A 14,966-nucleotide genomic window follows, 5' to 3' on the forward strand; every position below is an offset into this window, starting at 1 on the left:
AAGGAAGGAATGAAGAATTTTTTTATCTTTAGACTTTCGAGCATGAATTTTTGAGATCCGTAAACCCCACAAAAATTTTGATTCGATAAAAGTGACCGTATCTTCATCGTCTATGAAGTGACGTGTGTTTTGTTAGGTGAAATCACAAAGTGGAGCTGTCCCTGCCAATAACTAGTTCAGCCGAACTAAGGGAGGGGAGGAACCACCGAGTTTTCAATGTTTTTGTTCCGTTTGACCGATCATATATATAGTTGAATTATTATCTGCTGATGTCTGTTGCTCAAATCTATGATTGTTGGTTGTTAAAATTTTAGCTGAATTATTGTTGAATTTGTTGTTGTGTTTCAGCCATATTGAAAATTAAGGCACTAAGATGTTGTTGAATAATTGGTTGAAATTTGAATTATATAATAGTATGAAACTGAGTTCTGATGGTTGGATTTTGATTTAAAATTAATTATAATTAAATAAGTATTTTGAACGGATATTTCGAGTGAAAAGGAGTAGAGGCTTGGCTTTTGAGAAAGATTTAATGAATAAAATTATTTAATTATAAATATATAATTCTATTTAAATTAATTGACTTTGATTTTTGAAGAAAAATAATGGGTTACAATACAAAATTTAAAACGGAAGACGGTTTTAAAAAAAATATGATTTTAATTGAATGAAAAATGTTTTATTTTGAAAACAGAAGAACTGTGCCTAATTTACTTATTTTAATGAAGTTTTGGATGTTTGAAAGTTTATAAAATATTTTGAATAATTTATAAAGTAACCAGTGAAGATTGGGTCTCTTTTATAGAAGTTTAGAGTTATTTAGAGTAATTTTAAAGTACGTCAATTTAATTAAAGTAACTTGTAGAATATGCCATTTTTCAAAATTTAATCATATTTATGTATTTTATTTCCGTGGGCATATTTATGCATATTTTTAAAAGTATTTATAGAATTTAAACATAACTCTGATATATTTGGAAAAGTAATTCTAAAGATAAATCTCATGACCCGCTCTGTTTCAGTTTATTATTTTGGAGAAATTGTGATATTATGGATAAAGAATTATTATACGTTGAAAGATATTTGATTATGTGATGAAATGATTGAGATTTGAGATGCAACACCAGTGACTCTTCTTGTCATCGATTTTTCTGACAAATTGCCGAAAAGCAGTATGGGCGCTATAGCGCAAGAGTGTGCGGACGCTATAACCCAAGAGTATACCGGGTACTATACCCCGAAGTGGTGGCATCGAGAGACAACATTCGTAAGGATGTAATGTCGGGCACGAGTCGAAAACCGACGAATGAGCTTATTACCTATACTAGGGCTAGACATGTATTATACTTATTTGCGCATATTTCTTGCGTGTTCTGAATTCGTTCTTGTTGTTGTATGTTATGTGCTGTCTGCTCTTAATTGTCGTTTGCCCTATATTCCTTTGTTGTGATCTGATTGATCTGGGACACGTAGCCTATTTATAAAAAATAACTTAACTTCTTTCACCCAAATCCTACTAAGAACTCCCTAATTCTTACCCCCTATCTTCCTACACTCCTTCAAAACCAAATCATAAAATCCTTAAAAATCCAAATCTTTCTAAATAACCACTTCAAACGAAACCTCCTATTTTCATAAAAATTTCGGCAGCATCTCTTCTAAAACTTGGACTTCTACCACCCCTCAAGGGTCCCAACCACCAAACCAAACATCTCTCAATCATTCAAATAATTTCTAGTATCAAATTTTTTCAAAATCAAACCAATTCCAATATTAAATCTTTTTCAAAAACCAACCAACTCCAATAGTAAACTGTTTACGAAATTGAATCACACATCACATACCATTAACACAATCCATCAATAATTCATTCAATTCATTCCTATCTTAAAGCCTTCTAGCCTATATTTTCACGTGACATTAAATATTAACTATGAGAAACCAAAACCATACTTTGGCTGATTCCTCCCTAAGCTCGGAGCTCCTCAAATATCCACCTTTCCTCAAGCCCCAAAACTCTAATTCCTCTCCATTGAAAATTCAGCTTCTAAGGTTCACTCCCAAGCATCCAATTTCACCAATTCAATTTCGAATTTAACATAAATTCAATTTAATACATACGATTCTATACATAGCCATAAATGAATACCTAAACTTCACAAAATCAAAGTATTCACAAGAGATGTGAGTTTCTCACCTTACTCACAAATGATATAGGTGAAACCCAATAATTATCCCCAGCTAGAGTACCCCTAAATCATCAAAATCACAAAATCTCTCAAAGACCAAAATCCAAAATTACAAATTGAAAAGGAGTGAAAACTGGCACGAAATATCAAATTTCTTACCAAATTGTTGGGTGAGTTTTGTAGAGAATTTCGAGATGAACGCGTGGGTGCTAACGACTCGTCAATCGGAGCGCCGGATTGAAAGTTACGGACAACAGAAGTTAACGGTGAATAGCATCTCTAACCCCTCTCTCATTCAGCAGCACGAATTCCCTTTGCTTTGAGGGAAAAGTGGCTGAAGCCACTTATAAGAAAGTGAATGGGTTGGGCTTTGGGTCCAGTTTGGGTTCGGTCTAATCGATTCGGCCCGTTGGTCCGTTTTTCGGCCAAAATCTTTAAAATTAGTGTCAAAATTTATATTTTAATTATTTCTACTTCTTTAAACTATAAAATTTAAGTTTATAATTTCTTTAAATAATAATTAATTTATTGGTTAATTATTTACTAATTACTTGAGCTTCACATCCTACCCCGCTAAAAAAAATTTCGCCCTCGAAAATTTCGATCTGTTTACGAAAAGTAAGTGAGAACAGCTCCTCGTTATTTCCACAACACCTCGCTCACGTCCACAAGATGTCTTTTGGGTCTTGTCTACAGTGAACAATCGAAATTAAGGTGATCAGTCTTAATATTTCAAGTCTAGTGCTTCGAATCTCCAAAAATATGCTTATGAACATTTATGCTATAGATGTCAAGCAGACATCCTAAATAGCATTTATACACAGCCAGAATATGCTCAGAAGTATAGTCAATCCGTCCCTCAGGCTCTATAGGAACAAATTGCTCTGATACCATAATGTAACACCCTACCACACAGAGCTTTACGCTTAGGACGTAAATCAAAGGTGGCGAGGCGCTACAGCCTCTAAAAGTAAAAATACTTATATATGTGACAATTCCAACTGGTAAATATAATCAAGCTCTAGACTTGACCTGCGAAGCAAAAGCCGGCCAGAGTATATATATATATATATACTCAAGCTACAAACCTATTTCTCCAAGTCAACCTCTAGGAGAGATAAAATATAATATATACAAGGTGGAGAATCTATATATATGTGTAAACATAAATAAAATACAACCCTGAGTCCTAAGAGTTCTTCGCTTCCACAGAGTCTTCAAAATGCTCAGTGCAGTGCCGCCCGACCTGCATCTAAAAAATAACAACATGTATAGAATGAGAACGAGAGGTCCTCAGCATGGTAAAGGTGCCTGCATAGTTAATATAAAAGATCCCAGAAAAGTCAGAGGCAATCCTGAACTCTGATACTCATATATAAAGCTTAGAGTTAAAATTTAAAACCATAATACAAGGTGGGCTATCTAAGGTTCTTAAGTCTAACTCAATTCTACTTATTTTCTCAACTTTTTGCCTTCCTCCAATCCTCCAAAACTCTGGTGCACAGACAAGGCAAACACAATTAGGATACTGATACAACAGGTAGTAAATATAGCAGGTAATCATAATAATCACATATTCAAGCCCAATTAATGCACAATCAAACAAAACACACATATGCACATGATGTATGCCTGCCCTATGGCTGATAAGTCATATCTGTCAGTTATAAAGACAAACCCGACATGTTCGGTAGTTAACCCTAGACAGAACACCAAATACAGAGCAAGTGAGACAACGCCTCAACCCTTGCATCTTACCCGCATATCCAGAGCAGGGGACAACTCCACCCTTGCCTCTTACCTAGGGGATATTACAGTTCTCAACCTGGAGCAAGCGACGATAGAACTAAACCCTTGCATTTTACCCGAAGTCTCGAACTCTTCCCAAGAGCAAGTAGATAACACCACTGCATCTTATCCGGCTTATTGACTCTTACCCAGAGCAAGTGGATAATACCACTACATCTTACCTGGAGTTACATTCAGAAATTCATGCTCGTTATTATTACAATGCATTCATATTTATTTAATTTTATAATCAATCTCAATTCTCATCATTCTTCTTCCTCATCCCTTTCCCGGAGCAAGTGGACAACGCCACTGCCTCTTATCCGATTACACATATCTCATTATCATTATAATTTATACTCAAAACATAAGTCATTCTTTTCTAAATAAAGCAAACTCAAAACGTAATCTTTTTCTTATTAACTCAAAATCAAATCATAAAATCGTTAAAAATCCAAATCTTTCTAAATAACCACTTCAAATGAAGCCTCCTATTTTCATAAAATATTTGGCAATATCTCCTCTAAAACTTGGACTTTTGCCACCCCTCAAGGGTCCCAACCACCAAACCAAACACCTCTCGATCATTCAAATCATTTCCAGTATCAAATTATTTCAAAATCAAACCAATTTCAATATTACATCTTTTCCAAAAACCAACCAACTCCAATAGCAAACTGTTTATGAAATTGAATCACACATCACATACTATATACACAATCAATCAATAATTCATTCAGATCATTCCTATTTTAAGGCCTTCTAGCCTAAGTTTTTACGTGACATTAAACATTAACTACGAGAAACCAAAACTATACATTGGCCGATTCCTCCCTAAGCTCGAGAGTCCTTAAATATCCATCGTTCCTCAAGCTCCAAAACTCCAATTCCTCTCCATTGAAAATTTAGCTTCCAAGGTTCACCCCCAAGCATCCAATTTTACCAATTCAATATAAATTTAATCTAATACATACGTTTCCATACATAGCCACAAATCGATATCTAAACTTCACAAAATCAAAGTATTCACAAGGGATATGAGTTTCTCACCTTACCCACGACTGATATGGGCAAAATCTAATAATTATCCACTGTTAGAGTACCCCTAAACCATCAAAATCATAAAATCTCTCAAATACCAAAACCCAAAATCATGAGTTGAAAAGAAGTGAGAACTGGCATGAAATATCAATTTTATTACCAAATTGTTGGGTGGATTTTGTAGAAAATTTCGAGATGAACACGTGGTTGCTAACCACTCATCAATCGGAGCGCAGATTGAAAGTTACGGGCAATAGAAGTTGGCGGTGAATAGCATCTCTAACCCCTCTCTCATTCAGCAGTGTGAATTTCCTTTGCTTTTAGGGAAAAGTGGCTGAAGCCACTTATAAGAAAGTGAATGAGCTGGGCCTTGGGCCCGATTTAGGCCCGGTTTAATCCTGTTAGCCCATTTTTGGGCCAAAATCTTTAAAATTAGTGTCAAAATTCATATTTTAATTATTTCTACTTCTTTAAACTATAAAATTTAAATTTCTAATTTCTCTAAATAATAATTAATTTATTGGTTAATTATTTAGTAATTACCCGAGGTTTACACTCTTTGACTCTGATGCACCATATGATTTTCTGCTGCCGTGGTTACATCCCGATTCTGACAACCATCCTTTTGATTTTATGCATGGAGGTCCTCTTTCATCACAGTAGGATGGTCAGGCGGTGCCTGAGTCTCCTCAAGTAGGTTTGGATATGTCAATAGAGTCTCTTTCTACTCGCTCCTCTGACCCTTTCACCATAGAGCCTATTGGGACTTCCACCGCAGCTTCTGGTCAGCCCTTAGCAGTTGAGCAGATTTCTCCTAATGATACAGCTTCCGCAGATGACAGTAGTGATGGTAGTCTCCAGATTTCATCAGAGGTCATCGTTATTTCTGATGACAAGGACATCGAGGAGATAGAGATTGTGGATCTGACTTCTGAGGACGATGAGAATCCTGAGATAGATATAGAGATCGTGGACTTGACTTCTAACAGCGATTAGGTAGTGACATCATAATCTTCTTTTAGCATCTCTCCCGTTTAGTGTCTCTTTTGTTTTAGTCTGCCTATCGCTTTGGTTTGCGTAATCTCACGATTCTCTTAGGTTGCGATTTTATTTTCTTTAAGTAAGATTTTTTCATAAAAAATGAGTTTAATTAACCCGATTAAAGGCTTGGTATTATTAATAACAGTGTAGTTTCAACTTGGTAGCACTTGATATTTCAGTATGAGCATGCCATACTGAAAATTGGATCGTTACAGAACCAACTTAGGGTAAACTGGTTTTCGAATTTTAAAAAGATTTTTTCATTCTAGATAAATAATATTTTCAACAAATTTCAAACCTTTTTTAGCCAAAGCATCTAAATAAACTAGATTGTTGAAAATAAGGGACAATTAGATACAACATCCCTGTGAAATTCGAAGTTCATGCTTGAAAAGAAGCAAAAAGGGTCAAAATAAGAATGAGGAAGGTTACCAAAATGAGACTTAAAACTGACGGGATCAGAGTTGTAAGGTTCCTTTACAGACTGAAGAAAAGGTTGATAATTACCTTTAGTAGAGCATCTTGAGGGAGCTTTGGGAGTAGAACGTCCTTGTGGACGAGATGAGGAATGAAAAAGAGGAGACATATGTGGTTCTTCCTCGGTCATAGGCTTTTTATCCTTGGCCACATTTACCCTAGAGGTGCCATTTACGGACGGCGAGAAGTGGTCTTCGTTGGGGCTATGGTCTCGAGAATGGATGAGGAGGGTGAAACGGAGTGTGAGTGAATGTGTATATGGATGTGTTCTTAACTTTTTGGAGGAGGGTTTTGAGGAGAACGGTTCGCCAAAGAACCACTCCAGGTAGCCACTTTCTTTCTCATTATAATAAACATTAATGAATACAATTTTTGAAAATGATAGAAGTTGGATGAAGAAGATAAGCGGTTTTCAGTAACTGCAATGAATGTTTATTCACAAAATGATCTTTCAAAATATTTTAAAAAGGTATTTCAAAAAGAATATTATGAATATTAGCAAATAAGCATGTGAAAAGACAAGTAAAAAATATCTTTGAGAATCTAAACATGATTTGACCTGGTAGAAAACATAAAAGCAAATATTTTGAATTTATGATAAAAAAAATATGATGAGGCCCACTTCGTAGAATAGAACTTTCTTTTGGGCCCAATTGTGGTTTTTAAGGAAACATAAGGGACCATCAAAAAAAGAGTTTAGCTTGACCTATATTAATTAAAAAGGCAACACTCAGCGTTGAAAAAGAAAACTAGAGGGGCTCATCATTTGTCGAGTTTTGTCTCCTATCAATCTAAAAGACAAAAACACACAGAAAACTTCATTATCAAATTAGTTCAAGGATTTAGCACAAACAATGCTCAAGGCTATTCTCAACTTACAAAATCTATCTTTAGACAGTGATTTAGTAAAGATATCAGCAAGTTAATCATCAGATTTTACAAATTAAATGTCAATATTTTTCTTTTGAATGTGTTTTCTAATCGAATAAAATCTCACTTCAATGTGCTTAGTTTTAGAGTGTAAAATAGAATTTTTTGAAATGTTTATGGCACTCATATTATCATGCAGTAAGAAAATACTATTGACTTGTAATTTGTAATCTGCAAGTTAGATTTTTAGTCACAATAATCGTAAACAACATGAAGATGCAGTAATATATTCAGTCTTGGCTATAGACAGGGCTACAATGGCTTGTTTCTTGCTATACCACACATTGAGTGACTATCCAAGAAAACAGTACAATTTGAATATGCTCCTTCAATCTACTTGATCACCGGCAAAATCTGCATCACAATAATCTACTATGCCAAATTCATCAAATTTAGGATACTATAAGCCAAAATCAGAAGTGTCATGAATATATCTAATGATTTTCTTCATATCTGAAAGATGGAATTCTTTTGGTTGCGCTTAGAATCTTGAAAAAACTCCAACACTTTGAACTATATTAGGTCTAGATGAGGTGATGTACAAAAGTGAACAAATCGTTCCTCAAAATCTACTTTCATCCACATCTTTACCATTTTCATCCTTTTTAAGTCTAGAGTTTAGATGCATTAGTATGCTCATTGGCTTAACATTTTTTAAACTACTTTTTTTAACTAACTCTTTGGCATATTTTTCTTGGTGTACAAAAGTGTCACTAGGAGTTTGTTTGATTTGGAGTTCAAGAAAGAATGTGAATTCTCCCATCATACTTATATCAAACTCACTAGTAATTAATTTGTTAAAATCAGCACACAAAGATTCATTAGTCGAGCCAAAAACAATATAATTCACATAGACTTGAACTAGGATAAATGATCCTTAGATTCTTAATGAAAAAAGTTGTATCGTGATACCTCTTTAAAAATAATTTTTTAATAAGAAAGATCTAAATATTTCATACCAAACTCTAGGAGCTTGTCTCAAATCATAAAGAGTTAGAGATTTTGAAAGTTCAAAAATATGGTTTGAAAAATTTTTATTTTCAAAACCGGGAGGTTGAGCCATGTATACTTCTCTATTAATAATACCATTCAAAAAGGCATATTTAACATCCATTTGAAAAAGTTTGAACCCCTTGATATGCGGCATATGCAAGCAATAATCTTATGGCTTCTATCCTTGCAACCAGAGCAAAAGACTCGTCAAAGTCGGTTCCCTCTTCTTGATCATACCCTTGAGCCACGAGTCTTGCTTTGTTCCTTGCTATGCTATTATCTTCTCCCAACTTGTTTCGAAAGATCTATTTTGTTTCCATCACCTTCTTCCCATTGGTACTTGGTACTAGTATTCACACTTCATTTTTCTTAAATTGAATCAGCTTTTCTTCTATTGCTTTGACCCAAGATAGGTTTTCAAGAGCTTCCTTTATAGTTTGTAGTTTAATTTGATAAATAAAGACAAGATTGTTTTGTTTCATCCTCCTTTTATTTGAGGATCTAGTAGTGACACCTTGTGACGGATCTCCAATAATAAACTTTTGTAGATAATTCTTCAAGAATTTTTATTCTCTTGGTTTAGGAGACTTGGGATAATTTTCAAATGAAATTTGATTTGACTGGCTGTCCTTTTAGAATTTTCTATAAAAGCGGGAGATAAAACTAGTTTGTCTCCTGCAGAATGATATGCATTATCAGAATTTGGTACAACTTGCTTAGATGCTGTTTTATCATGAACTTGTGCTTCAATTTGGTTCTTCCCAACTAAGTTACCTACATCCATATATTCTACAACACTTGGGACAAAATTAGAATCACAGAAAGTAACATATATGATCTCTTTAATGGTCCTAAATTTTTTAAGGTATACTCTATAAGCCTTGTTAGAGGTTGAATATCTCACAAAAATACATTCATATAATTTTAGATCAAATTTTTTGAGATTGTCTTTTATATTTAAAATAAAGTATTTACATCCAAAGACATGAAAGTATTTTAGGTTTAGAGGAGTTTCTTTTTGTAGCTCATAGAGGATTTTCTTTAAAAACTTTTTGATGATGGTTCTATTTAAAATATAATAAGCTGTATTTATAACTTCAATCTAAAAAGATTTGGATATATCACTTTCACAAAGAATGGCTCTAGCCATTTCTTGAAGGTTTGTATTTCTCCTTTCTATAACACCATTTTGTTGAGGTATTCTAGGACAAAAGAAATTGTGTGATATACCTAAATCATTACAAAATAACTCAAAATCTTAATTTTCAAATTCTTTTTTGTGATTACTTCTAATAAAAGCAATTCTCAAATCTTTTTTATTTTGAATATTTTTGCACAAAATATTAGTGGCTGAAAAGGCATCATTCTTATAAGTTAGGAAGAAAACAATAGTATTTACCTCCTAGATTTTGAGTTTTAGTGAGACTAAAAATATCAATGTGTAACAATTCTAAAGGTCTTTTAGTTGAAATGTCTTTCTTTTATTTGAAAGAATTTTTGGTTTGTTTACCTATTTGACAAGCATTACAAGTGATGTCTTTGTCAAATCTCATTTTAGGAAGATCTCTAACTAAGTCCTTTTTAATTAGCTTAGAGATTTAAAACATGTCTGCATGTCCCAATCTCTTATGCCATAACTATTTTTTCAAATCCGTGGAGGTGAAGCATGCTATATTTTGTTTTCTAAGTTCTTCTAAAGTGAGACCATACATATTGTTACATCTTCTAGCAATAAACATAATATCACCAGACTTTTTATTTACAACTAAACATTCCAATCTTTTAAAAGTAATACAATATCCTAAGTCACAAAGTTGACTAATACTTAGAAGGTTGTGCTTCAAACCATCAACCAAAAATACATGTCTATGAAGGTAGAAAAATTCTTACCTACTTTATCTACGGCAATGATCTTGTCCTTTTCATCATCTCCGAAAGTCACAAATTCTCCATCGTACTTGTTGAGTTTGATAAAGAATGTGGACTTTTTGATCATATGCTTTGAACATCCACTATCCAAGTATCACATATACTTTTTCTTCTAGGATGTAAGACAAATCTGCATAATACTTTAGGTTTTGATGTTAAACCATCTTAATTTCCTAAAAACACTGAAATTGCTAACATCGTTGTACATTTTGTTTCCAATTTTTCTTTTAAAAATAAAACATTGATAAGATGAATGACTATGTTTTTGCATGTTTGATAATGAATCCTCTTCACTAATTTTTGCAAGTAATAAGAGGTTTGAAAATTTTTATTTTTGGAAGTTGAAGCTTCAGTTTTAGCAAAGAATTTTTCAAAAATAGCTTTACTTTTTGTTCAAATATCCTAATCCAAATTTGTTAAATAATGGACTTTGACTAGCTAGTAATTTTTCCAAATTTTCATAACTTTGAGCAAATTTTGCTATATCTTGATTCAAATCTTTAATCATTTTATGCAATATTTCATTTTCATTAATTCTGTCCATTAAAGCAATAATCGAGTGCTTTCCTTCAAATTTTTCATTTTCAACTTTGAGTAGTTTATTTTCTTCAATTAAATCAATAGCACTTTTGGCTTCACTCAGTTTTTCTTTAAGGAATACATTTTCAACTTTTAAGGAATCATTTTCAGACTCATATTCATAGCATTTATCCAAAACTTCTCTAACATGAGAATTTAAATTATCAATCATTTGATAAAGTTCTTCATTAGTAAGAAGGGAATAGTTTACCTCTTCCACTTGATCTTGGTTAGCCATGAAACATGCTTGCGCTTTGTGATTTGATTCTTTATCATCTTTAGAATTATTTTTCAAGTCCTCCCATGATGCCATTAACACCTTCTTTTTGTCTTTGCTTATCTTGTCCTTCTTTTTGAGCTTGAAACAGTCATACTTAAAGTGGCAATCTTCTTTGCAATGATGGCATATAATCTTGCTGAAATTCTTTTTGTATTTTTTTGAACTTGAGCTTTTGTACTTTTCTTTACTCCTCATGAATCTTCTCAACTTCTAGCAAAAAAAAAATGATTTTGTCATCTGAAAAATTATAATTGAAAACTTCTTTCAATGACTCAATATTAGATTTCAAAGCCACTCCTTTCTTTTTAGTGTTATAGTTCATATGGGTAGTTTCATAGGTAAGTAGTTTTTCATTCAACTCATCATATGACATTTGGTTTAAATTGCTACTCTCAGAAATGATAGTTACTTTTGGTTCTCATTTCTTTGTGAGACTTCTAAGTATCTTCCTCACTAGCATTTATTTTGTGTGAGTCATCCTCATAGCATCCAAGCTATTGATGATGACCGAGAATCTCCCAAATATCTCATCGATAGTTTCTCCTTCTTTCATTGTAAATATTTCATATTTTTTTCTTAGCATATCGATCCTTGTTTTCTTGACTTGTTCGGTATCTTCATGAGTGATTTGGAGTTTATCTCAAATCACTTTTGCTATTTTGCACCTTGATACCTTACAGTATTCCTTCAAATCTCCAGTTTTTTCTTATCTTTGTCTTCCATTCGACTTCTCCATTGGAAGTCACCACTCCTTCTACACTTATTTTCATTGGAACTTGCGGACCATTCATAATGATCTTCCAAATATTGTAATTAATGGATTGCACAAATATCCTCATTCTCTCCTTCCAGTATATATATTTTTTGCCAGTAAAAAATTGAGGTCTGTTGTTGGTTAGACTGATGCTCAATGAGTGTGTAAGTCACGATATTCGTGCCCATATTGTTGACCATTGAATCTTTACTCCAAACTGTGAACCTTGATTCCTTAAGACCAACCTCTGATACCAATTGAAGTTTCTCTATAGCCTAGAGAAATGGAGATTGAATCTATGGTATCTTTTAAACTTGTATACTTTAACTTCAATCTGGGTTTCTCTCAATGTTATTGTTGAGTCTACAATGTTGTTTATACAAGATATAATTTTATTTTTAGTTTTAATGATTAAACAGAAACAGAGAAAATACATTACTTTTGAGTATACTGAGATGTTGTGACTTCAGTTGGAGTGATTATGTAGGAGACAATATTTTGTCTCCTATCGAATAAAACCAGAAATAGAATAGAGAAAATGATACAACCATATATGTTGTTCAACCACCATGTACAATGTGACCTACATCCAATCTCCACCACAATTGTGGTAGAATTTTCACTATCTTTCAAAAAGATTACAATCACCAATTTTTTAGAATTCTACCCAATCCTATTTGGGACAAACTAAACTTCTACCCAAGTTTGATTTGGCTAAGTTCACTCCCTAGACTTCCAATCACTAAGTGCTCACCCAACTTAGTAACGGAATCCCCTCAAGATCATAAATACAAAATAGAAATATATACAAAAGAGTTTGACATAATTTTATGATTTTTTCAAGATTACTCTTTTTGCCTTTTCTCTCATCTCTCAATGACTTTTACTGATACCTTAGTTAATGTCTTTTTCTATTGAAAAAAAAGAAAGACGAATAATGAAGAATAGAAAATTCAATATAAGACCCTAAAAGAGAAGAAAGTTAAGCTCAAAAGTTATGAAGAGCCAAACAGTATGTTCACTCTCGTTACTTCAATTTATGGCCATTTACCCTTTTTAAAGAAGAGTAAAGTTTCCAAAACTTGAGTTTGGTTGAACACCTATGACTTGTTCTTCTTTCTCAAAATAAGAGATGTAACACAGAGAAGAGATAGGACAACAACAGTGATTAGAGTTTGCATGCATCCTTACCTAGCTGCTTCTCTTTCTTCCTTTTTCTTTTGGCTTCAAAGATCTAAGCCATTCATGCATTCTTTGGCTCTAAATTTTGTTTTTAACTTTTGATTTGTAGCAGTGATACACAACTTTTATTTTCTTCATCTTACTCAAATGGTGTATACAGGAGAAAGGCAGCTTCAATAAATTACAATAGAAGCACAAAGTTGAAAATATTGTTCTAATTCAACCTTTGATTTGATTTTTATTTTTGTGCCCTAACCTTTGACTTTTCTTTTTCCTTCTTTGTTACTTGGATTTGGTAATCACCTTTTTTCTTTTGATTTGAACCCAAAACTGAGCTTTCTCTTTTTTTTGTTTGCTTTTAAAACTTTTCAACCTTGATTCAAGGTTAATCATATGAATAGCAATGCTGAAGAGAAAAAGGAGTGTTCAATTGCTTGGTTATGAGCCAAAGAAGAAGATTGTTGCTTTCCTCCTTATTTTGTGATCAGCAACAATTGTCATGGGCCACAAGAGAATGAAATGTCTTCTTTTGATTTTGGATCTTTTATACTATTGAACTTGTTTTGAGTAATTTATATTTTTGTATAATGAACACACATATCATAAACATTTTTGGGCTTTCAACCTAAAACTATAATGTTAGTCATCATTAAATTATTATTTTCATTTTAGTCTTTGCTATGGTGCCTAAAAAGTATTACCTAATTACTAAAATAGGTAAAATAATTAATTTTAAATTTAAAATTATAAAAGTTAAAAAATTTTAAATATTTTAAAGTTACTATAAAAAGTAATTTAGTAAAAGTTAGACACCAAACAAAAGGCACCATAGAATTGGCCTTTTATTATTTCAAACTCAATAAATTTAGGGCAATTTACCTATATAAAATAAATGTGAGAAACCTTTACCTAATTACAACAATTGGAAACTGGTCACGTGCATGTCTTGTTTTAATTTCTGTATAATCCGTGGGAATTAACCACGGTTTCCCAAATGCACATAAATCGTACCTGGCAACAAAGGTTTACGTGCAAGGAAAGCTGAATGTAAACCGTGGGAGGCAGCCACGTTTTACTCTTGGAGAATGGAACATGAAAACCGTGGGTGGCAGCCATGATTTATAAAGAAGATGGTGTGTGCATAAAACCTTGGAACCAGCCACTGTTTATGCATGAGCGGCTATGTGAAGTTAGGTGGCTGAAAGAGAATCCGAGGAGTTTTGTGGTTTATATTGTACTCATATGATTTATTTTACTATTGTATTCATATGATTAATTATATTTATTCTATTTAAAAAAAATAACAGTTGCTAATTTTTAACTAACAAATAAATACACTTATATTATTTTTAAATTAAAATTTTTTCAATAAATGTACTCTTATTATTTTAAATTTTTAATTTAAATAAATATATTCATATTATTTTAAATAAAATTTAAAATTAATATAAGTATGTTTATTTAAAATTTAAAATTTTAATATTTTAAATAAACGTATTCTTATTAAAAGTTTTTAAATTTAAATAAACGTAATCATATTATTTTAAATAAGTATATTTTTTAATTTGAAAATAATATAAATGTATTTAATTATCATCTAATTTCATCTTTTATTTCTATTTATCCTCAACATTTTAAATTATCATCTGATAATACCATTGAGTGGTATAATTTAATTTTTGAATTATATGTAATAACTTCAGTGACAATCGTTAAATATGCTTATTGATCTTTGACTGAATTTTTGAGATATTAGTACATATATGTATAAAGTTCACAATGT

Source organism: Arachis duranensis, chromosome 5, assembly GCF_000817695.3.
Source record: "Arachis duranensis cultivar V14167 chromosome 5, aradu.V14167.gnm2.J7QH, whole genome shotgun sequence".
In the NCBI taxonomy this organism is placed as follows: Eukaryota; Viridiplantae; Streptophyta; class Magnoliopsida; order Fabales; family Fabaceae; genus Arachis; species Arachis duranensis.